This window comes from Nuphar pumila, chromosome 8, assembly GCF_984573655.1.
Source record: "Nuphar pumila chromosome 8, dmNupPumi1.hap1.1, whole genome shotgun sequence".
Classification (NCBI taxonomy): domain Eukaryota; kingdom Viridiplantae; phylum Streptophyta; class Magnoliopsida; order Nymphaeales; family Nymphaeaceae; genus Nuphar; species Nuphar pumila.
The window spans coordinates 36721351-36747175 of record NC_143256.1 but is presented as its reverse complement, the minus strand read 5'-3'; positions in this window follow the sequence as shown (position 1 = coordinate 36747175).

The following is a 25825-nucleotide window of genomic DNA, read 5'->3' as shown; positions in this document are numbered from 1 at the left end:
GATTGAGATTGAATGGAAAATCGATTTTTGAAATTGAATTCTAAGATAGATTTTTGAGATAGATTTCAAATATTTGATTTCGTAATTGAATTAAGAATTGAAGTAAACTTCAGAATTGAATTTGAAAAATGAGAATTCGAAAATTTGGAATTTTTGAAAGGAAATAAAGAATTTTGAATTTAGCACTTGAATTTGAAATGAATTCCAGAATAAAACTTAGAAATATGAAGTTCAAAAATAAGAATTGAAAGTTGAAATTTGAAATAAGATAAAATCTGAGATAAAAGATGAATTTGAATTGTTAAATGAAAGTTAAAAATGGTTTTGAATTTAGAAATGAGAACTATATTGAAAATTTATCTCAAAAATCACTTGGAATTTGAAAAATGATTTGAAATAATTTGAGAAAGATTGCAATTCTATCCTAAATGATGAATGCTTTGGAATTTATTTGAAGATTGGAATTTAAAAGCATATTTTATTCTTTAATAGAATTGAAATAAGATTAAATCATAATACATTCATGACTATGGTCACAAACATATTATAATCTAATCTATATTTAAATTCTAATAAAGAATAAAATAAATTTTTTTGCCTTTATAAGATTTAAAATGAAATTAACTTTCAATATATCCATGACTATGGCTACAAATATATTTTAAGTTAATTCACATATTAAATTCTGATAAAGAAAGAAAAGAATATTTCAAAAAAATATGATGATTTTCAAAAGAGACTTAAGTGGAGGTCAAATATTATTCCATAAAAGATAAAAATCCTAAGTATTGTTCACATTTTGACTATGGCCATAAATGTGAATCATTTACTTAGGATTAATTACCTTTTATTAGAATGGTGCACGTGCCATTCGTGTTTCACCATTGTGCATTTTTGAAATAATAATAAAGACGAAATGAGATGTCATAAACAATCATGAAAACTACATGCTCACACATTCTATTCTAAACTGAAAAATAAAATTCTCGTTAATATCTAATTATTAGAGTCTCAAATTGAAATTTAAATGATAAGATTCCCAATTTAGGAAGGAAATCAGCCTTTCCCACATATTTCCTACAAAAACTGGGTTAGCACAAGATAACAAACAAATATAGAAAGAAATTACAATTATCATATTGGATTTAGGATGCAAATGATGAAATGCTCATGCATATGCCCTATGCTGATGAAGATTCAATACATCATGTTTGATGAGAAAACATATATTGGAATGCATATTTAATACACTAAGCAAATGAGGAAATGGATATAAAAATGCATGTATGATATCCTAAGCTAATGAGAAAATGAATATTAGAATGCATGTGTAATGCACTACCCTTATGAGAAAATGCATTTTTCAATGCATATGTAAAGCATAAGCTAATAGAAAAGGTTTATGCCTAATGAGAGATATATGTGGACTAGTGAAGATCATAGGTGTACTGGGCATATATGATATATGCTATGAAAATCAGGTATTATAGAATTTCTCATGTTGAAACACCCACTCCAGCTCCATTACCTCATTGTTTATTCATCAATCGATGCTACTGGAGGTGACTTGCTGAATTCAAACTATGATATATGCTGTGAAAATCATAGGAAATCCACTGGAAAATGTTGTGTTTAATGATTAGTAACAAGGATACACAGGTTAGGTGCAACAGGAAGTTCTTAGAAAATTCAACAGAAGCTCAAATCAGGTATTTTGCGGAAAGCAGGATGAAGCTCTTCACCTCTATCACATCACCCCTGATTGGTATATTATGCATTGATGTGACAAAAGAGGAAGGTGCATATAGGATGTGGGTGTTGTGAAGATATAGTGGAGCACATGGGTATAGTGCTATGGGAGTGAAGGAGATATGGGTAATGGTGTAGCTTGCAGCAGTGATGACAACAACTGTTTGGGAAAAATGAAGAAGGTGCTGTGTAACAGGTGTTGTGAGTATTAAGTGTTGTCGGTATTAGGTGCAGTTTAAAATGTGAAGTGAAGTGAAGCATAGTGCAGGTGTTATGCTGTAGGTAGATGCTGTGTTGACAACAAGTAGATGATATGATGATATGGTAGGTAGCTATTAGTGCTTATGTTTATTCCATGTCCTACTGATTAACATAGCGACCAACATGCAGGTGAATGTCATTAAAATGATGAAAAGTGTAAAGGAATGTACATGTGTAATGAGGGTGATAGTGAGTTAGAGTGTTGTGCGATGAAGCCACAGCTGGTGGCAGTGAGATGTTATGTAGCAGGAGATATGTTGAAGGCGTGTGCAAATGTGAAGTGTAGGAAGTGGATAGTGCTAGATGAAGTAGGGTATGAAGTGTGATGGTAAGTGAAGGGTAAAGGTGCAATGCAGGGGAAGGCAGGTGGAGCAAGAGATACAACAAATGGATGTGGTGAAGTGGTGTGCAGGTAGAGTGCAGAAGTGCACAGGTGGAGTGCCAGATGCCGTGTACAAGGTGCACAGTGGAAATGTGAGTGCAGAGGAGTGAGGGATGAAGGGTGTAATTTGGGTGGTGCTTAGTGTATAGCTGGTGCAAGGGGAGAGTGAGGATGTATGAGTAATAGGGGTAGTGAAATGTTGTGCTAGTGAAAGAAGGTGAAGTGGGAGGTTGTGCACAGTGATGGTTAGGAGATGAAGGTGTGAAAGTAAACTAATGATATGCAGGAGATAGTGTTTGTGTGTGGTTAATACAGGAAATAAAAGTAGATGCGGTGAGTAACATGCTTCAAATAAGCAATGCAAGATGATATGTATAGGAGATATGCAAGTGATGTTGGTGGCCTGAATACCTATATGGAGATGATGTGCAAATGAGAATGAGTCAAAACATGTACACAATAGAATGCTGATATACACCTGCATTGATGGATATCTACAATCATTAGCTAGCATTTCACAGGTGGTTCATCAAATGCGAGGCTTTAGCATCAGTCGACACTTTTGAGCATATCGATTTCTATCATACGGATGTGAAGAGATCCATGTACAACAGATTCAAGTTCTGTTGTTCAACGTAGAACAAATGATTTCCTTGTTACAGAATCTTCCAATCTTGTTAGGAAGATTGACGATCTTTTCAGTCTCTTTATTATCATTAAGGAGTGGATCCTAAACTCGACAACTTTAAATCTTAGTTCTCTTTCCTGCACTACCTGTGGCAGATTTCCCGAACAAATCTATCCAAATGTATAGGAGATGATTGTGTGCGAGCTGCCAATCCTTATAGATCAGGTGACAATGGGAGTTTTCCATTTGGGAAACCAAATATTCCTGGTATATCCAGCAGTGTAGGAGACTTTGCTTCAACAGTGAACCGCCAATCCCAAAATAGCATGGTCAATAAGCATTTCCATGTTTATTATTATTTTTTTTTTGAATTTTATATAGGGAAGAAGGATTTTTACCTAATTCTACCTTGTATCAACTTTGATAATTGCAAAACCCCCTTGTGATTTCAAACCAGCCCCTTTCAGGTTGTTCACTCATTGACTACCCAACTATCACAGTGAATCCAGACATGAACATGAAGAATTCCAGTTTCTACAGTAAAATCTCCATTCATCACCTTAAGCAGTAGAGACTACAACGATGATAAAATGCCATTCAAACATACTAAAAGAGTAGCAAGGTCTTTTGATGAACTGAAGCAAAAATTGCAGCACCAACAACAACTCATTTTATTGTGTTTATTCAACCTCCTTCGTGGGACCAAAAAAATTAATATGCGATTGAGACAAAACAAAGATAACTAAGGAAATGTAGTTCAATTGAATCAACATATTAAAGAAAATGAGGGGGGAATAGTCAAATGAAAATTGACAAGTATGATGAAATGGTACTGGAGAAATGAGATTTTGAAACAGGAATCGATGATGCATATGAGCTGACATTTGCAGATCAATGAATGCACGACTAATGAGATTGGTCAGATGATACACTTTACAGGGGAATGATCATGATGATCTGATGCCATGGCATGAATGCGCTGTATAGATATGATGCTGAATCTAAACATACGAATGAATGATATTACAACAGAGGGGTGACAAGAGATGAACCCCAACCTAAAGGATATGCCGTGATGTACAACAATGATGAACTACTATGAACTGAATACAATTCAGAATGAAAAATGGAATGCTTATAGATGATACTATGACAGATGCAAGGAACGCCAAACAAAATAAGGTGAAATGATGATGCAGAGTAACAAACGAAAGAACAAGGAATCCAAATCAACTGGAAACAATAAATTAAACTGGATGGCAGCATTAGATGTCGTGAACCATCAAATGTCAATAAATAAAATGCAATTAAGATAAAAAAAATTCATTGAACAGAGTGAACGAAATGCAGTCAAATGCTATTCAAACTGGAGATCAAATGCAAAACTGACAATCCGATGTAAATATCAAAGGTAAATGAAAAATCAAAATGAAAAAAAAAACAGGATACAAATACAGGGGAATGTTGCACGAACCAATATTTAAATTACACAAGCCAAAGAAATTTCAAAAACAAAGAGAAAGAAATGTTGGAATCCGATCTTTCCATTGATATTGCACATATGTGGATTGATATTGCTATAAGCAAATCAATGCCACAAGGAGTGCTTTAATGGGGCGATGAACAAAAAAAGCCAAGAAAAACCAAATAAAAGAGAGGAGGAACTCTTATCATGGCTGGGCTTCAACTTGAGAGGGAGGAGGCGAGAATGGAGGGGTGAAAATGGGTCGGAAATGATCGAGAGATGGAGGGGTGAATAGTGGATGGAAGAAGTTCACTCCCTTCGGCTGTTTTTATAACAAGAAGCCATTAGAGCCTTTTCAGAAATGGTCCCTCTTTGTTTTGAAATTTTTTAAGGTGGTTCTCTTTACAAGGTTTTTCAGAAGAGGGGTTTAGGTTAATTTCTGAAATTCTTTTTCTTTTCTTTTTTTATATTTTTGAAGGAAAAACCAAAAAAGATATACGAGGGACATATGAGAATTTATAGGAAATGGGGTCCAAACAAGGTTTTTAGAAGTTTTTATAAAATATTTGTTTTGAAAATTGGGGTTTTTACAAAAGAAGATTTTGTGAAAATACACGGTTATATTTCAGAAATTGGGTTTCAAAAAAATGGGTCTGGATCCGGGATTTTGAGAGAGTATTGAGTTTGGATATCGAATTGAGACTGAACTCAGATAAAATATCTAAGAAAATACAGAGAATTGATTTTTTTTGATTTTTTGAAAAATAGAAGATTCAGGCTCAGAATTGGATTCAGATATCAGATTTGGATTTGAAGTTGGGGGCCAGATATGGAAATTGGATTTGGATTTCGGATCTTTAACCAGTAACTCCGAGAAATAAATTAAAGTTGATCAGAAGTTGCCTCAATTTATTCAGAGGATGGGGCTAGGGGAAAAAAGGGAATTTTTAAAATTTAAATTTTTTTGGGTGTTCACACACTCCTGAGGGCCTAAGGGGACCTCAGAGGGTACTTTGAGGGCACAAAAAGGGCTTCACTGCACCTCTGATTGCTTCCCTGCAAAACACAAAAACAAAGAGCACAACAGAACGACAAAAACTAAACAAGATCTACACTTGAAATTCAATAAACTAAGATTTAAACTAAATAATAACAAACCACTAAAAGATGAATTAGTATAACTAACTAACAAACTATGAAAAAAAAAACTAATTATGCACTGGATAACAAACTACTAGAAGGAAAGAAAACACATCGATGACTAACAATTCATGAACTAACAATTAAACTAATAAAGAAACAAATAAAGCAAATAAGCAAGATTAAGCAAATCAAGAATAAGAAAGAAAACGACAATACATAGAAGAACACGAGAGTTAAGCTAACTTGGCTAAGTCTATTGTTACGCTAACTACTCTAAGATCTAATTAAGCTAATCTAACCTAAAAAAAAAAATAAATGCTATCAACCCAATTGCTGAAAAGAATAAGCAAGAAAAATTAAGAATGTTTATGAATTAATGCTGCGAAATAAACTAGTAAAAAACTAACTAATGAAGAAATTTCTATACTACTAACCTAAAAAAAATAAAGTATAATGGGCTGATTAACTACTACATATATGCTAAAGAAAGACTATTGCAGTGATGTTAAGTACACAAATCGTGAACAGAACATAAATACAAAAGACAAACTGATAAAACAAAACAACATATGTGCTATTAATAAGGTAAACTAACTATTGAAATAAGCAAGATGTGAAATAATAAACATCAAAGGCAATCAATTAATGCAGCACTATGCTACTTCAAAAACAGCTAGCTATGGTCGTACCTAATAAAATTAAGACATCTAATGAAACTAATCTAGTAAAATAAAACGTCTAATAAAAATAAGAACGATTATTTTTAATGACTTAATAGAATTATTCTAAACCACACTTAACTATGCAACACAACAATCCCATTGAACCGAGTTTCAATCAAGAAAAATAAATAAATAAATATATTATTGATCTTTATCTAGATATTGATGCTACAAACTACGTTGATCACGCTGGTTTGATGTAGCAGGTGGTTCATCAGGGGATCAAACGTTGATCTAATTGCAACGACCAACATGCAAGCAACCGGTTTTGACAGACCAGATCAATGTCTAATATGCTTGTGATCATATTCAATTAAACCAACCTGCTATAAACTGGAAATCCCTGGATTTTTCTAGATCAACGTTTCCCATTCAGTGCCAGCCATTGTGCATCACCCAACAAAATAACAAACCTAATTTCAAGGATGACTTCTGATCAGATTTGTCTAGCAAGCAAAAATGTGTTGAATCACAATGGAGTTTTTGATCTTGCAAACTAAAATGAATCTGTGTATTCACGCAGATCGGATCAATGGATCTTGGTCCGATCTTTAGCTGTGTGGCTTACACGATGAACAAAACACGATTCTACTTTTTATTCTATACTACTTTCATAATCAAGGAAATTCAAATACAATAAAAAAAAGAAACTGAATGAAACTAAATTTTAATGGTGCATACGAACTACTTTATGCTATGAAAATGAAACAAATATAACTTACGTTATGCTATATGTGATGAAAACATAGAAATTTAAATATGATGCAATGCTTAATGCAATGAAAAACCTAAATCTATGGTGAAAAAGATAAAGAAAGAAACAAACCGTGATTTGCTTCCAATGGAGGGGTTGAGAAGAAAAGGGTGGTGATTCCAGCTGCGTGCACATGATCTTGATGATGAAGAAGAGGTTGCCGATGAAGAGAGGATCCGAAGCTTGATGAAAAGGAGGGAGAAGAAGAAGAAGAAGAAGATGAGAGGAAGGGAGAGAGGGAAATAAGCTTTTAGAGAGAGAAATCAAGGGAGAGAGAGAAGAGGGAGGCAAAATGGAGGGGATCTTGAGGTTGCTGGAAAAACGTGTTTTCAGCCCTCTTAATCCTATTTATAAGCCTAATTAGGTTAAAAACCAGATTTTCAAAAGAGATACGATAATTTTCCAATAATTCCAAAAAGGTCTCTTCTTGAAAAATGAGTTTTTCAAAAGGGTTTTTTCCTAAAACTAATTAGAAACAATTAATTAAGTTCTAATCTGATCTAAATTATGAATTATAAAGGTTCTATCTAATAAAAATATCGAAAAATGCAGGGCCGAATTGAAAAATACATTTTTCACAAAAAAATGAGTTTGAAAGCAAATTATCAAAAACAATGATAAAGACAGGTTTTTAATATTATTCTATCATAGATCATGCATAAATAAAGATGAATAAAATGCAGATATTATGCATGATCAAATACTCCCATGCTTATCATTTGCTAGTCCTCGAGCAAACTGAAGCAAAAAGTAAAAATTCTAATCAAAACAAAAGCCTAACTCACTTTTGTAGGAATCACAATTGCATTTAGCATATGCAACAAGCCCTTTCAACCCCTAGGTTATCGAGTGAATGAGGGAGGTCTCGTGAGGGTTTGCAGTGATGCTACCCACAATCATCTCTGTCTTGTATGCATAATATTACACATCTTTACAAGCAGTAGGTAGTTAAAGACTTTGTTTTCACAAATATTTCCTGTTATTACATAATTAGAGACTTTTATATACCACCACAGAATAAAAAGATTTGTTTCACTTTTCTAGATATCATAATTATTTATATTTTATTCTTTGAAAATCAAATAAATATATATTATTATTTACTTATCCTCACACATATATTTTCTGCACAAGTTTTCTCAATCATACTTCTAAGCAGTGAACTTTTTCTTTTTCTTTAATTTTTAACTTTTCACACTTTTTCTTTTTGCACACTATTTTTATTTTTATGGCTTGCATATGGTCTGCTTTTATTCCCTGTGCAATGCCAATATCTTTTAGGCTTTCTATAAGGTTCGTGTAACGAGCTTTCTTGCTCGAACAATATGGGCTAAAGATATTGATTAGGACACAAAAGTGACTTCCTTCATTCACCTTTTCGACATAAGACTCAAACACTTCAACTTGTGTCTGCTCCCAGCTACTAGGGATCACGAAGACTTCCACTCTCCTTTTCGAAATAAAACTCAAACGCTTCAACTTGCGTCTGAGCCCAACTACTAAAGATTATAAAATTATTCAAACAACCTAATGCATGCTCTTTTTCACTTTTGCGCTTTTGTTCATTTGCTTAGTTTTTCAAAAATAACACTGTGCATATTCATATTTGTGATTCAAAATAAACTCTAACATGCATCTATTAGCATTTCTTTGAAATCCATATAAACAACCGCAATTTCTACATCCAAGTCAGAAATTTTTTTCGTGGGGCTTAAAAATCCTCTAAAAACATTAGATTTTGAATAACATTCATATAAGTTCAAACTCTTTCTTTAAAGACCTACTTTTCATGAAAGATATGTAAACATGTGTAAGTACGTAGACAAAAATATCAGGGTGCGCAAACTACACCCTCCCCATGCTTGAATGACATTGTCAAAGTGGCACTCCCTCATGCTTATATGAAACTAGGTGAATGCACATGAGACACAATAAATGAGCGAAAAGAGTAGAAACTACCTGACATGAAATATCAATGTACGTCCTATGATTGCACTGAATGTAATGCGCACATGACATGACATGAAACTGATGAACGAAAATAAAAACATAACCTAAGAAAATCTACAAATCTTAAAGGCAAAACTAATAATATACAACATTTGGGTTGTCTCCCATAAGGCGCTAAGTTTCATATCCCCAACCAGACGGATCTCTGAAAAACCCTTCATCATCCATGAGATCAATGAACATAAAGTCATGCTTAATCGGGCTCTTTGAGAAAAAAAGTGTCATCTGTGACACTGCACACTATGTTTTTGCCCATTTTGCCCCTAAAAGTGATATCATGACTCTCGACACTGGATGGTAGGATGTTAGTCTCCTCATGAAAACTATGGTAAAAAAGAGAGTCAAGAACCGATCAACTATCATTGTATGCAACATCAAGCAAGGGATGGATGTGATCCTGCTTGACTAGGTCAAGCATCTTGTGCATGCACGCATCTTGCTTGCTATAAGCAATCGGTTGCCCTAAGGCCTGAGAAATAGGGGCTCAAGAAATATATGATGAAGATACGAGTTGTGTGCCTTGCCCCTTCTCCTGGGGCCTGGTGTAGGAGATCGACTGGTCAGTGGGTATGACAATAGCCTCATCAGTCGATTCCTGAATGGGGTGACATGCCTTCCCACTTCGAAGGCATATAATAGAGTTGACATGCGCATGATGTGAATCTGTGGGGTGCAGGCCAAATGACATGGGATTCTTTCCCTTTGGGTTGACAACAGGCTGACTAGGTAGGCTCCCCTCGCTGCGCCTGTTCAAGGCCTCAACCAACTGTCCCATTTGAGTCTCTAGCTTGGCTATCGACTGCGTATGGGAACAAAGAGTGGCCTTAATGTTAGAAAAGGCCTCTAACATCTTCTTCTGAAATGATGTGCTCGATGTGGGCTCTTGAGGAGAAGACAGACTAAACTGGGGGTGAACCTGTAGAAATATGGGATACGAGTAACCTTGTGAAAAGTTACTTTGTCTATGTTGTGTTTGGGAGGGCTGATGGGGTGAGTCAAAATTAGGGTGATTTCGCCATCCCGGGTTATATGTAGGTGCAAAAGGATCGTGCACGGGTCTAGCGAAACCTTGGGCAACCTTCATCTGCTCCTGAATGAATTCAGGATATAGCGGTGCTGCTGGACACTCAGAAACAAAGTGTGCAGGGCTAGCGCATAGTTCACACACTTTTCCTACTGGACTTCTCGAAGATGAATTGGCTAGGAATTGATCTAACTTTCTAGTCAACAGGTCAACTTTGGTTTGCAATTCATGCTCGGACCCTACTTCTGAAATCCCAACTTTTCTAGAACCACTAAGTACAGATGTAGTCCTATCAAGCCGTGAAGACAAGGCATGATGCATGACATTTTTACTCAAAGTCTCAAATAAAGTTCATGCCTCATCCTCACTCTTGAGCATAAATGTGCCCCCACACGATGAATCAACCATTTGCCTATCCTTCTCTATTAGGCCATCATAAAAATACTACATCAGTTGCCAACGGGGCACCTGGTGGTGGGGGCACTTGCGGAGAAGATCTTTCATCTTCTCTCAAGTCTCGTGGAATTGTTCTTCCTCAATCTGAGAAAAACTTTTATAGCTTTACGAAACTGATTCATCTTACCAATTGGAATGTACTTTTTGAGGAACTCGCGCTGCATTCCTTCCCAAGTGGTAATCTGAATCGTATCAAGAGCCTTTAGCCAGTGCTTGGCTTTATCCTTGATGGAGAACGAAAACAACGTCAACCTCAATGTGTAATCCCCAAAATTATTGATCCGCACTGTGGAGCAGATCTCAATAAACTCATCGAGATGATGGTAGGGGTCTTCATTATTAAGGCTATAGAAAGATGGTAACATTTGGATTACACTGGCTATGATCTCAAACTGCTTTGCTCCTACATCAGGTCTCATGATGCAGGAGGCAGGAGTGTACTGATTTGGCCTGAAATACTCCCTAAGAGGACGAATCAAAGACTGATCGTCGACCATGGTGAAGGGATGATGGGCTCTCCTAACGAGAGACTCAGGATCCTCAATAGGCTTAACAAGCTCGGGGTCGAGCGATCGTCACTCTTGCATGCACTAACGGAGTAGACCGGTGTGACAAACATCCTAAACTTGGGTTTTCTGCATAACTAACACGCTAAGCGTCCAAACCACGCAAACCACAAAGCGAGTAAAACAAAACTCAATAATGAAAAGCTAGAAATAAACAACACATCACACACTTGCACTTAGCAGGGAATTTGCAAAAAGCAAACTAAGAGCACTGTATCAATCGTGCGCAGTCACCTCTAAGGGTATCCTAATAGGTGAGCTATGCAGGAAAAGTAAACTGGTTTCTACGTTGTGTAAACACGTGGTTCTAATCCTACTAAGCAATCCTAATTAATGAACTGAAAGTAAACTAACCTAAAATATGAGAACAAACACAAGGAAATAAAGTGAATACTCATATTTTGCCATTCCCCGGCAACGACGCCAAAAATTTGGTGTGAGTTTTATGAAAACACTTTTTAAAATAATATTTTTGATAAAATCCAAGTGAAAGCCAGACACCAAAAATATAAAAACTGGCTCACACGAGTAGTGGAGTCCGGGTCGATCTCAAGGAACGGGAAATACTTCGTATTTAACACACAATCTAACTATGCTTTATTGCCAAAACAAAAAGAATTAATTAAATAAATAAATACGATAATGATGCCCTATGTAGAGGGCTTAAACAAATAATTAAATGGCTTATTACAGACCCAATTAATTAAATAAAAGAAATAAAATCTTAATCTAAAAATAAAGAAAGGTCTTTAGTGCTTCGAGTCTTTTTGTCCCATCCTGATTCTTGTGCTTCCCTCTTTGAATGGTTATAATCTTTATACTTCTCCTTTACTAATCCTTATTCCAGAGGGCTCCCTGAGGGGCACTCCTGAGGGCCTGAGGGGACCTTAGAGGGTACTTTGAGGGCACAAAAAGGGCTTCACCGCACGTCCGATTGCTTCACTGCAAAACACAAAAATAAAGAGCACAACAGAACGATGAAAACTAAACAGGATCTACACTTGAAATTCAACAAACTAAGATTTAAACTAACTAATAACAAACCACTAAAAGATGAATTAGTATAACTAACTAACAAACTATGAACAAAAAAACTAATTATGCATTGGATAACAAACTACTAGCAAGAAAGAAAATACATCGATGACTAACAATTCATGAACTAACAATTAAACTAATAAAGAAACAAATTAAACAAATAAGCAAATCAAGAATAAGAAAGAAAACGATAATATGTAGAAGAACACGAGAGTTAAGCTAACTCGGCTAAGTCTATTGTTACACTAACTACACTAAGATCTAATTAAGCTAATCTAACCTAAAAAAAACAGTAAATGCTATCAACCTAATTGCTGAAAAGAATAAGCAAGAAAATTAAGAATGCTTATAAATCAATGTTGCGAAATAAACTAGTAAAAAAAACTAACTAATGAAGAAATTTCTATACTACTAACCTAAAAAAATAAAGTATAATGGGCTGATTAACTACTACATATATGCTAAAGAAAGACTACTACAGTGACGTTAAGTACACAAACCATGAACATAACATAAAAACAAAAGACAAACTAATAAAACAAAACAACGTATGTGCTATTAATAAGGTAAACTAACTATTGAAATAAGCAAGATGTGAAATAATTAACATCAAAGGCAATCAATTAATGCAACACTATGCTACTTCAAAGAAAGCTAGCTATGGCCGTACCTAATAAAACTAAGACATCTAATTAAACTAATCTAGTAAAATAAAACGTCTAATAAAAATAAGAACGATTACTTTTAACGACTTAATAGAATTATTCTAAACCACACTTAACTATGCAATGCAACAATCCCATTGAACCGAGTTTCAATCAAGAAAATTAAATAAATAAATATATTATTGATCTTTATGTAGATATTGATGCTACAACCTGCGTTGATCACGCTGGTTTGATGTAGTAGGTGGTTCATCAGGGGATAAGGCATTGATCTAATTGCAACGACCAGCATGCAAGCAACCAGTTTTGATAGACCAGATCAACGTCTAATATGCTTGTGATCAGATTCAATTGAACCGACCTGCTATAAACTGGAAATCTTTGGATTTTTCTAGATCAACGTTTCCTATTCAGTGCCAGCCATTGTGCATCACCCAACAAAATAACAAACCTAATTTTGAGGATGACTTCCGATCAGATTTGTCTAGTAAGCAAAAACATGTTGAATCACAATGGAGTTTTTGATCTTGCAAACTAAAATGAATCTATTCACGCAGATCAGATCAATGGATCTTGGTCCGATCTTTGGCTGTGTGGCTTACACGATGAACAAAACACGATTCTACTTTTTATTCTATACTACTTGCATAATCAAGGAAAATCAAATACAACAAAAAAAAGAAACTGAATGAAACTAAATTTTACGGGTGCATACAAACTACTTTATGCTATGAAAATTAAACAAATATAACTTACGTTATGCTATATGTGATGAAAACACAAAAATTTAAATATGATGCGATGCTTAATGCAATGGAAAACCTATATCTACGATGAAAAAGATAGAGAAACAAACAAACTATGATTTGCTTTCGATGGAGAGGTTGAGAAGAAGAGGTGGTGATTCCAGCTGCGTGCACACGATCTCGATGAAGAATAAGAGGTTGCCGATGAAGAGAGGATCCGAAGCTTTATGAAAAGAAGGGAGAAGAAGAAGAGGAGAGGAAGGGAGAGAGAAATTGGCTTTTAGAGAGAGAAATCAAGGGAGAGAGAAGAAGAAGGCAAGATGGAGGGGATCTTGAGGTTGCTGGAAAAATGTGTTTTCAGCCCTCTTAATCCTATTTATAAGCCTAATTAGGTTAAAAACCAAATTTTTAAAAGAGATACAATAATTTTCCAATAATTCCAAAAAGGTCTCTTCTTGAAAAATGAGTTTTTCAAAAAAGGTTTTTCCTAAAACTAATTAGAAACAATTAATTAAGTTTTAATCTGATCTAAATTATGAGTTACAAAGGTTCTATCTAATAAAAATACCAAAAAATGTAGGGCCAAATAAAAAAAATTGATTTCCCCAAAAAATTGAGTTTCAAAGCAAATTATCAAAAACAATGATAAAGACAGGTTTTTAATGTTATTTTATCATGGATCATGCATAAATAAAGATGAATAAAATATAAATATTATGCATGATCAGTATGACTGAGTGAAAGTACTAGGGCTAACTTGGTGAGACAGAGTGGTAGGGACTGGAGCTTGCTGGTTTTTCCATGAAAAATTCAGATGGTTTCACCAACCCAGATTATAAGTAGAAGAAAATGGGTCATTCGAGGGATTGGCGAACCCCTGAGTAGCTTGAACTTGTTCATGAACAAATTCAGGGTATTGAGCTGTCGAAGGGCACTCAGTGACAAAATATGTCAGACTGACATAAAGAAAACACACCTGATGAATGGGGGATGGGCCCGCGAGAAGTTGATCCAGCTTCTGCGAAAGCATATCCACTTTGCTTTACAGCGCAACAGTCGAACCAATCTATAGAACACCACTTTTCTTGGGAATGCTGAGTGTGGGTCTCTCGGTATGAGAACTAGAGGCATGATGTAATGAATTTTCTGCTAACGTATCAAACAATCTTCATGCCTCTTCCTCGCTCTTTAACATGAATGTTCCTCTACATGAAGAATCAATCATCTGACGATTTCTGTCAGACAATCTATTGTAAAAGCTCTGCACCAGTTGCCATCGCAACACCTGATGATGAAGACATTTCCTAAGGAGATCCTTCATCCACTCCCAGGTCTCATAAAATTGCTCACCATCTAGCTCTGAGAAGCTCGTGATGGCTCGCCTAAACTGGTTCCTCCTACCAATGGGAAAGTATTTCTTCAGGAACTCCTGCTGCATCTGATCCCAGGACCCTATTTCTATAGTATCTAAGGACTTCAGTCAATACTTGGCCTTATCCTTCAATGAGAATAGAAAAAGGGTCCATCTCAAAGCATCATCCCCAAAATTTTGTATCTTCACTGTAGAACAAATTTCGAGGAACTCGTCAAGGTGCCTATAGGGATCCTCGTGACTAAGGCCATAAAAGGATGGTAGCATCTGAATGACACTGGCCTTAATTTCGAACTGAGGCGCTCCTACATCGGGTCTCTGAATGCAGGATGCCTAGATGTACTCCGTAGGAACGAAGTACTCCATCAAGGGATGGGTAGGAGCTGGAGGATCCATGTCACCCAATTCTCTAGGACTTCGAGGAGAATATAAAATTCTCTCTGGGTCATCGATAAAAGGATGCAAGGGAATTCCTAGAGCTTTTCACCCCTGCATACACTGGTACTAAGACCAGATGTATGAAAACAAACCTAAATCTAATCTAAACTAAACTAAATACAAAATGAAATCACAAAAACAAAAATTAGAAACAGTAAAACTAATCTAAACCATGTCAGAATAATTCTATGAAATTAAAATAACAAGAATAAATCTAAATCTAAATTAGAAAATTTAGAAGATATAAAAAATCATAAACTATGTTTTCTAAAACTCACCTCTCTATTCGCTCCTTGAGGCATGTAATTCAGTGAATCCTAGGAAAACAATACGTGAATCCTATATTTACTATGTTAAAACCTATATTTACTAACTAATCCTACTAACTAGAACAAATAAAAACACTATCTAAACAAATATTAATAAACTGAAATATTAGAAATAACAGAATATAATCGCCGTTCCCCGACAACGACGCCAAAATTTGATTGAACTTTTTGCAATAGTATTTTTAAAAGATATTTTTTACTAAAAGATTTGGAAAATTGTCAACCAAAAGTATAAAAAATGACTTTTCATGAATGTGGCAAGTACGAGTCGAACCCTCGGGGAACAGAGGAATATTCAAATTAAATCTAAAAATTTCAATTTATTAATATCATAAATGTTTATAACTAAGTCAAATACTATAACTCTAATTAAGTTACAAACTAAAAATAAAAATTAACTCCTAAAATAGGTTGTGAAAGTCTTCTCCAGATCGCTGGGGGCATTTTTATCTTTTTACCATAGCTGCATTCGCGCTCTCAATATGAATACACCTTTTGATCTGTAGTGAACTTATCAACCTAAAAAAACAGAAAAAAAAAGTCGATAAACAATTATGATAATTAATTCTAGAAATTATAGTAACACTAATTCTAAAATTAATTAATAAATCTAAATTGCAATTAAGCTAAAAATAAAATCAAATGCAATATCTAATTGAACTAACTAATTAATTTAAATATAACAAATCTAACTACTGTAAATACACTAACTAATATGCAGAAAAATAAGAAAAACTATCGAAAACTAACTAATTAGCAAAAACATTGTTTTGCCCTCAATAGTGCAAAATTAAATTCTGATAGGTTTTTGAAAATAGACTGTTTGGAGGGACAAACAGGATTCAAAATAGATGAAATTTCTTATGTTCTATTTCTGATAGATTCAAGAATCTGTTAGATTTTACAGAGTTGAAAAATTCATTCGGAAGCTCTGGATATAAGCGTTTTAAATTCAATAAAATTTTGGAAATCACCTGTCCCAAAATTTAAATACTCGAAAAAACTATTTTTAAAAAACACTTAAAAATTAGACCAAATCAACTTCAATTGAGCTGATTTTTGGTCTGCTGACGGTTAACACACCAATGCAGAGAATAAAATAATTTTTTAGAAAAACTCAAAAAAAATGCACATAAAATGATGAGTGCAAAATGTGGCAAAATCTGATTTTGAAATTTAGTGCACTATTCACATGTAATACTTCAATGCATGCACTATTAATTTAAAACACTTGCAAAAATAGACATTTACAGATCTAATGACATTAAATAACACTAAGTATACTAAGAAATGCAATCTAACATGCAAACCTAAGTTATTTGAAAGAAATACAAGTTACTTCTAAAATAAACTTCTAAAATACATGCAATTACTAAACTACATTAAATTAAAGTACAACTAAGAGTTAGAATATTCAAACTAATGAAATTAACTAACCTAATACAATTAACTTAAGATAAACTAACTACTTAACTCAAAAAAGAAAATTGAATTTAAAACTAACTTTAAATTAAAGTTAAAAACTAACTTAAACCTAACTAGGGTTAATTGACTTAATTAGGGTATAGAGGGGATGAATTTGAAGTTGACTTTGACTTAGAGGCTCAAACCCACTAGGTGGACCCTACTAGGACTAATTACACCTTACCAAAAACAAACACTAACTCAAACTAATAATTAAGAAGCAATTAAAACTTAAAGAAATAACTAACTTACCTAACGTGACTCTCTACACGATTTTGGCTATCTCCTAATAACTAGACCTAGTTACTAAAGGTAGTCCAAGCAATACAAAGAAAGCAATAATAGCCCAATTCAATGCCAATACTTCCTAAAACTATAATGCAATAAAAATGGAAATGCTAAAATAAAGAAAAATGTCTAAGTCTACTTACCTAAATTAATGAAATGGGAATATGCAACTACATGCACTAAGTTAAATTAATAAATGGGAGGGCAATGATACATATGGCTACTTTGTAATTAGAGGGGGTTCATGACATATTACCAAAAATAATTCTTTGACTTTTTCAACTCAAAATCGCCATCCCATAGGGGTCCACACGGTTTTAGACTTGCCAAAAAAATTGATCTTCCTCCTCAAAGCAAGTGTGCACAAGGATTAAGAAGGTGATTCAAAAATTAAATCCCCTTAATTAGAAATGTAGAGAATGCCTTGACTTAAAATTTTGATTTTCCCTCTTAAGGCAAATGTGAACAATAATTGAGAAGGTGATTCACAAATTGAATCACCTTACTCAATTAACTTCTCAAAAAAATCTTCCTAACTTGGTATCCTCAGAGAAGACCCAAGACTTGCCAATTTAGGATCCCACAAATTTCAGCAATACCCCCACATTGCCAAACTCGCCTCTTGCTATGCAATTGCCACAATACCCTCCTTCCAAAAATTTGGATTATTATACTTACACTAATATAAACTAATTACCTATTTTATATAATGTCTAACCTAGCTAATATCTAACATTTATGCAGGGTTAAAATGGAGATACATGAAAAATCATAAACCCTTGCTAAAAATTAAAATTGAAAAATCAAATTAGCTACTATGACATGCAACTTACCTAACTCGAAATGCATTGAACCTAGACTACTAACCACGACTTTCCTAAACTAACCTAAGCTCTATATTACAGCAATGGCTGCCTTTCGCTGCAAGGAAGATGACAGCCACAACACACACAAACCCGATTTTACAAAAACACCAAAAAAAATCTTTAACTAACAAAACAAAGGCAATAAAAAATCTAATTTAATCTGAACTAACCCATGACTAACCATGAACCCAGATTGAAAAATACTCAACTAACCTACTGTCTTCTGCTAAAAAAACTCAGACTTTAAAAATTGATACAACACTAAAATTGGCTAAGCTATCCTTACCCGATTTTTACAACTTAGCCTAAACACAAAACACAAAACACAAAACAATTTAACACACTAAACTAAATTAAAACTAAATCTTGAGGGGTTTCAAAACATACTTTTAACCTACTGTCACTAACTAAAAAAAATCTGAATTCAAACCTTAACCAAAATGGCTAGACTATGTCTAGCCGATTTTACAATTTAGATAAAAATGAAATCTAAATAGATTGACACTTTACTTAGGACTAAACTCGATCTTAGGGCTACTGAAAATGAATTGCGGACAATGGTTTGCTGTAAAAAAAATCAGAGAATAAAGAAACTGAAATAGGATATGACTCGACTAGGGGGTGGACTCGATCTATGCTAAAAGAAAGGAAAAGAAGAAGACTCACCTCAGAGGGCTGTCCGACGAGGGAGGGGGGAGGAAGAGCAATTAGTTGGAGTTGAAAAATGCGCTTAGCACGTTCCTTGACGGTTTGCTATGTCCTCTTCATTGCTGCACTCATTGGAGAACCGATTTATAGAGGATTCGAAGAAGAAAGGTGAGAGCCGTATGGAGGAAGGAACAACCACTTCTCGTTGATGCAGATGGCACACCACCAAGGAGAAGTTCACCTTTGATCTGCAGCACCTGCAAGAGAAAATGACAACCAACCAAGAAATAAACATATAATAAGAAAGGGAAAAGAGAAGAAAACACACCAATGGCGTGTGAAAGAGAGAGGGAAGAAGGAAGAGAAGAGAGGGGGGAGGGGCGAGGGGCGATTTTCCAAAACCAAAAAATGTGTGGATCCTTTTTTTCAAACTATTTATATGCTATATTCTGGCCTAATTCTAATAACCACCTAAGTAAAAAGTTATTTCTAACTAAATTCTAAAAATCTATGTTATTTGCAACTAAGTACCTAAATGAGTTAGAAAGAAGGGGATTTTGGAAAATATTTATAGAAAACACTTTGTGTCATGTAGGTTTTTGGATATTTAGGGTTTGGATCCAGTCCAAGATCCAAATTGAAGATCTTGGGTCGCAACTGGATCCAGTCTACTGTAAACACCCCAATTTTTCCTTATTCATTTTCAAATATCCCCCTCATGCAGTGCCAACCTTGATAGGTCAGTGTAGGAGTCAAACCCTGAATCTGTGTTAGAAAATTACCATTTTACCCCTAAGACATCTCAAACCCCAGTCAGTCGAAGTCAACCATGTTCATTGGTCAGTTCAGAACAGTTAGAATCAATCATTTCAAGCTCATCTGAGCTCACAATGAACAAATCATTTCCATTTCTGACCATTCCTGCCAAAATGGGATCATTTTTTTATAAATGAGCTCATTTCTCACTCAAATCCAAGTGAATTGTCTCCGAGTCAGTCATTCTCAGTCAATCCTATTCTCATGAGTCTAGCTTGAGCTCATCAGAAGTTCAAGTGCTCCAGTTTTAGTTCAAAACCATTTCCAAGTGTCTAGGAGCCCATTCTAGCCCGTTTCAACTCTTTCAGCTGAAATTGAGCTGAGTTTAGTCAGTTGAGCTAGTGTTCGAGCTTCAATTTTAGTTCATCTCAGTACTACTGATCTTTGTTTCAGCTCAAACCCAACCCGTGTTCGTAATTCACTTTACTCCAATGACCATTTCTCTAAAAATGACAGCTTTTCTTGACAATTCAGTCCGGGAGTTCAGTTGAGTTAGTGTCTTGTCAGTCCAGTCGAGTTCTGAAACTCTAAAACCCAGCTCAATCCTGTTCACTTCAGTTCAAATCAGTTCAAATCCAATTTTCAGTGTCGCTCTGGCCCGGTAGAGCCCGGAAAGCATTTCTTGAACCATTTTACAAATTTTATCAATTTTAACACTTTTTGAACTTGTACAAGTGTCAATCAAAGTTTAATATCCGAATTTCTTTATTCAAAGTTAGCATTTTGCATAGCATTTCATGTCATTTCTCATCATTTTATACCATTCCTTAGCATTTCATAACATTTCATCACATTTCATTTCATTTCATTTTTGAAGTCCAGAAGTCCAGTTTTATAATTTTCAATTCAAATTGAGTTTTAAAAGTTTTCAGAAATCAATTTCAAACCCTGAGTTTCCAAAATTGACATTTTTACTCCCGGGATTCTAAATTTGGAAACATTTTCTCGAGAAAAACAAACTGCATTTCTTTCAAACTCAAAATTTTTAAATTCTACACTGAAATTGCTTCACAATGGGGTATGAAACTTCAAATTCTAAGCTCGTCTTAAAAACTGCCAAAAATAACTTGTTTCGACCAAAAATTTTCTAAAAAAAGACTATTCTACCCCTATGATCCTTAAAATGAATTTCAAATTTGGAAAGTGAGCCCACTCTGAGATCGTTCTTTCATTTACATCTACATTTTCATTTTAAAATAATAAAAAAATCTTTTCTTTCTTTGTTTTCTTTTATTTATTTTTTTATTAAATTTTTTTTTTTTTATTTTATGAGAGGAGGTGGGACCCACAAGAGAGGTCGACCAGCCCCTCTTTTTCCTTATTTCTTTTTCCTTCTTCCTCTTCTTTCCTTCTCCCTCTTTCTTTTCTTTCCTTTCTTCTTTCTTCTTTTCCTTCTTTTCTTCTTCTTTTCTTTCTTTCTTCTTCTTCTTCTTCCTTTCTTTCTTTTTCTTTCTTTCTTCTTCTTCTTCTTTCTTCCTTTTCTTTCCCTCTTTGTGATTCACGTATCACCACTTCCAGCCCTTCCTCCTTTTCTTCTTCTCTTCCTCCTTTCTCTTCTCCTTCTTCTTTCCTTTTCTTTCTTTCTTCTTTCTTTCCTTCTTCTTTTCCTTTTATTTCCTTCTTCTTTTCCCTCCTTTCTTTCTTTCCCTTTTCTTTGTTCCAGCCCCCTTAAGACCTTCTCTCCTTTCTAAATCCCAACACACACCATACGTGAGGATCCCCTTTTAGTCTCCCTCTCATTAGCCCTTCTCAACCTTAGCCCTATTTCATTAAACCCTAAGTCTTTTTGTTAAAAAAGAGAGAACACTACACGTCTGGCCCAAATACCTATCTCGCTCTCATTAACCCCTCTCAACCTTAGCCTTAATGGATAAAACCCTAAGTCTTTTTTGTTAAAAAAAAAGAGAAAGAAGCCTATACGGTGGATGCTCTCTCTCTCTCTCTCTCTCTCTCTCTCCCTCTCTCTCTTTGCTACACCCTCAAGTCCTCTCCTCAGCAGCCATGGTTGTCATTGCTTGAGCTCCCCTATGGCCACCTCCACCATAGTGAGTTGAAGCACCCACTTGCAGCCTTGTTCCAGCCAGCTTGTAGCAGCTCCCCCACGGTACCAGCAACAAGGAAGCAACAACATTCACACAACTATAGCTTCAGCCATACATTAGTGGCAACCTTGTTACAACCACCACAACAACCCTCTAGCATCCATCTCCAGCCACCAGTGTGAACTTCTCCATCGCTCCAGCCCATCAGCCGATACAAGGTAAAACCCCTTTTCTTATTTTGTGAATGCAACTTAAAATCGGATTCATATGGCCGAAAAGCCATTGTTTATATGACCAAGTGGTGTGAAAATCAGGGTTTTTCACGTCAAGGCTAGACAATGTGAGGTGATTCATCCGAATGAATGGATCAGATCCCTCTCATACAAATAGCCAATAGCAAATCAACTTCATACATCCCTGTTTCCATTTGTTTTAAGTATTATTTTCATATTTTAGGAGACTGATTTAATTTATTTCAAGGCTTTACATGTACTTCAATAGATTCATTCATATTCGTTTAGTAGCTTGTGGATTTTGATATTACATGTCCAGTCCGATTGTTATTGCATGTGCGAAATTTTACTCATAAATCTCAAAATTTTTAGGGTAATTAGGCTTATTTTCCATTGTTTATCTGCTAAAAATTCAAATTAATTTGGGTTCCTAAACCCCAACAAATAAATCAACCCCAAAACCGGATTTTACACTTCCGGAAATTCCAGGTTTTGTTTTAACAGACAAGAACCTCCGAGATCTACTAGATGGATGATCCAAATTCTCCTCAAAAAAATACAGTGGGTCCCTGTTGGAACCTATTATTTCTCAGTATTTTTTTAGATTTTTCCAATAAGATTTTGGTTATGCTAAAAATCAATTTTTCATGAAACCTGTGAAAATCTCATTTTTTTCTTGTCAGGGTCTAGACCGACCCTAATCCACCGTGTCCGTTCAATCCATAGGCTGGATGTCAAAACTTCCAACAGAGAAGTTGTTCCTAACTATTCCCTCCGTCATTTCCCAAAATTTGGGAATTTGACAAGCAACCTAGGTATTTTTCCCAGAATTAAATTCCCTGTCTGTCAAATTTCAATGTCTGAGAATTTCAGAGATCTAGGTCTCTGATAATCCTCTGCTCTCTCCCAAATCATAACCCAAATCTTAATACTGTAAAAAGAGGAAATTTTTCTCTATTTGTCAGGGACATTTTACCAGTTCAGCCATTTTCTCCACTGGCTGCTATTTTTTCCATAATTTTTCCTGAAACCTGTCAATCTACCCTAAATCCTAGAGTCGCCGGATTATGATCCGACTTGTCGGAGCTGTCAAGCTCCGACCATAGGTCAAAACCAGAATCTATAAAAGGAACAAATCTTTGCCTAACTGTCCTCTGTCACCACATAAAATTTGGAAAATTGTTATGGAAGTTTAGTACCCGAAATTCAGTTTAGAGTTTGCATTTTAGGCAAAATCTTGATTTTTAGGATTTCTAGTTAATTTTTTATATAAAAAAAATATCAAAAAAATATATTTTCGAGTTTCATTCTATTTTTAGGGTTAGTCTAGGTGTCCATGCCATATTTGGCTCAATTCCAATCTCATTTCCTTTGTATGTTAGTTTAGTTTTAAATACAAAAGCGAAAATCATGTGAAAATCAAGTTAAATTCGATAATTTGTGATATTTTTTGCCATTTTTGGGTTTTTATCATGTGAATAAGCATATAGAATCATATTAGGGTTAATTTCCATGTCGTTTGCATTTTATATTTCCCATTTTGCAAAATTTATTTCATAAAACTCTGGTTTCAAGGCCATGGTCTTGTTATCAGGGGCATTTTGGTCATTTTAACCTCAATTTCGAAATTACAAACTTCAATTTTCCAAATTTTCATGCATATTATCATATTTCATCATATTTTGTTTGATTTTATTTCATTTGATTTTCAAACTTCCAAATTTTAAAAAAATCGCTTAGAAAACCCTGATTTCAAGGTCATCAGGGGCATTTTTGGTCATTTTGACACCAATTTCGAATTTCCAAGTTTATTTTCGAAATTTATTACTTATTTCTCATGTTTATATCAAAGGGGGTATGAATTTGGGTTTATGTCTGAATAATATCTGATAATTTCTAATATTTTTGGATAAATTTAGAAAAACCTATATTTCTGTGCTAACATTGTTTTCTAGTTTTACAGGATTATCCAAAAAGAAGACTTTTATTTTCTTTTATTTCAATTCAATATAATATCAGATGTAATAATTTGGAATAAGAGATACTTTTCAGCTTAGAATAGAATTGCATTGCATATAGCTTAATTTTTGCAATTTTCAATATTTGATGTATGATACATATGCACATTTTCCAAAATCACTATGGTTGACACGAATGGCACGCAAACGAGCTTTTAGAGAGTTCATAAACTTGGTGGAATTCGTATTTATGATCATAGTCAGAATACGAATGAAACTCATATTTGTGATCTTCGTATTAGCCACATTCAACCTACACTCTTAGGCTAACTTAAAAAATGCACTGCATTTCTCAAAATTTCAAAAGGATTTTCTCAATTCCTTAAAGAATTATCTTTCAAATTCATATTCATTCAATTTGCATCATTTTCAAACTCATTTCCCAATTCCATTTCAGAGAAATCGATTTTCTCATAACTTTCTAAGTCTTTCTCAGGATTTGATTTTCTTAGAACTCTGAGTTTTCAAATGAGATTCCAAGTATTTTCCAAGTTCAAATCATGATTTCCCAAGATTTCTACATTCTTAATTTCATTTTCAAATCCCAAAATCGATTTTTCCAAAGTTCTTGAATTATTTATGAAATTGATTTTTCTCAGAATTCTCAAATCCATTTTAGAAATCAATTTTCTCAGAAAAGCAATCCAAAAACTCAAAATCGATTTTCTCAAAGTCCAAGTTTTCCTAAGAATCCATTTTCCAATGCAAATTTCTAATTTCCAATGAAATTCAAAGATTTTCCCAGGAATTCCATTTTCAAGCACTTTTTCAATCATTTTCCAAGTACGTATATTTCAACTTTCCGAGGCAAACATCATATTTCTCAAACTTGCATCTTTTCAAAAGTCCATAGCACATGCTTGATTCTTTGTGCATTCTAGAAAAATAGAACATGATTTAGATATTTGAGTCAAGTTAAAGCACACAATTGATCCTTGGTTCGATTACCCCTAGTAAAGGCGTCAGGAACGGTTGAACCTCGTACTGACAGCGGATCCCATTCCACGGATTTTTTTTACAAATTTTAAAAAACGGAGGCGCGTAATTTTCAAAACCATTTTCAAAATTTTGGTCGAGTTTGACTCACAGAATCATTTTCTCTCTCTCGCAGAGGGAGGGGGAAAATTTTTGTGATGATAACATCTACCTCAAAATTCGATCCAAAACCCTAAAAATGCAATATTTTCCTTGTTTTAACTCCAATTCGAGTGAAATTTGAATTGTGGCCTCTTTGTATCTAAATACATCAACACATGGGTTCTAAACCATTAAAACATGTGAAAATGTATGAATATTGTATGAAAATGATGTACATTTCATGCATCATCATTGCATATCTTATTTTTTAAGAAATTTTGTTTCTATCTTCTGAGAAAATACTTTTTGTTGTGATTTCATTTTGTAAACGTTGGAATCATTCGTGTAGTTTTTTTTTTTAGGTGCCAAATTCTATGGATCTAAATAGTTTTGGTGTTCGTTAGGATTATTTTTGGGTACTAGAGGGTGTATGGAGATATCTGGATAGATTTTTATATTTTTGTAATTTTTATTTTATAAAAAATCCCTTAAATAGCTTGAGATCCATTTACAAGAATTGGAACTTGCAAAAGATCCAATCCTTCAAATATGGATCCATATTGGCACCCTTGAGGCTGGACCAATATGGACCTCATTTGAATCAAGTGTTGACCAGCTCAAACAA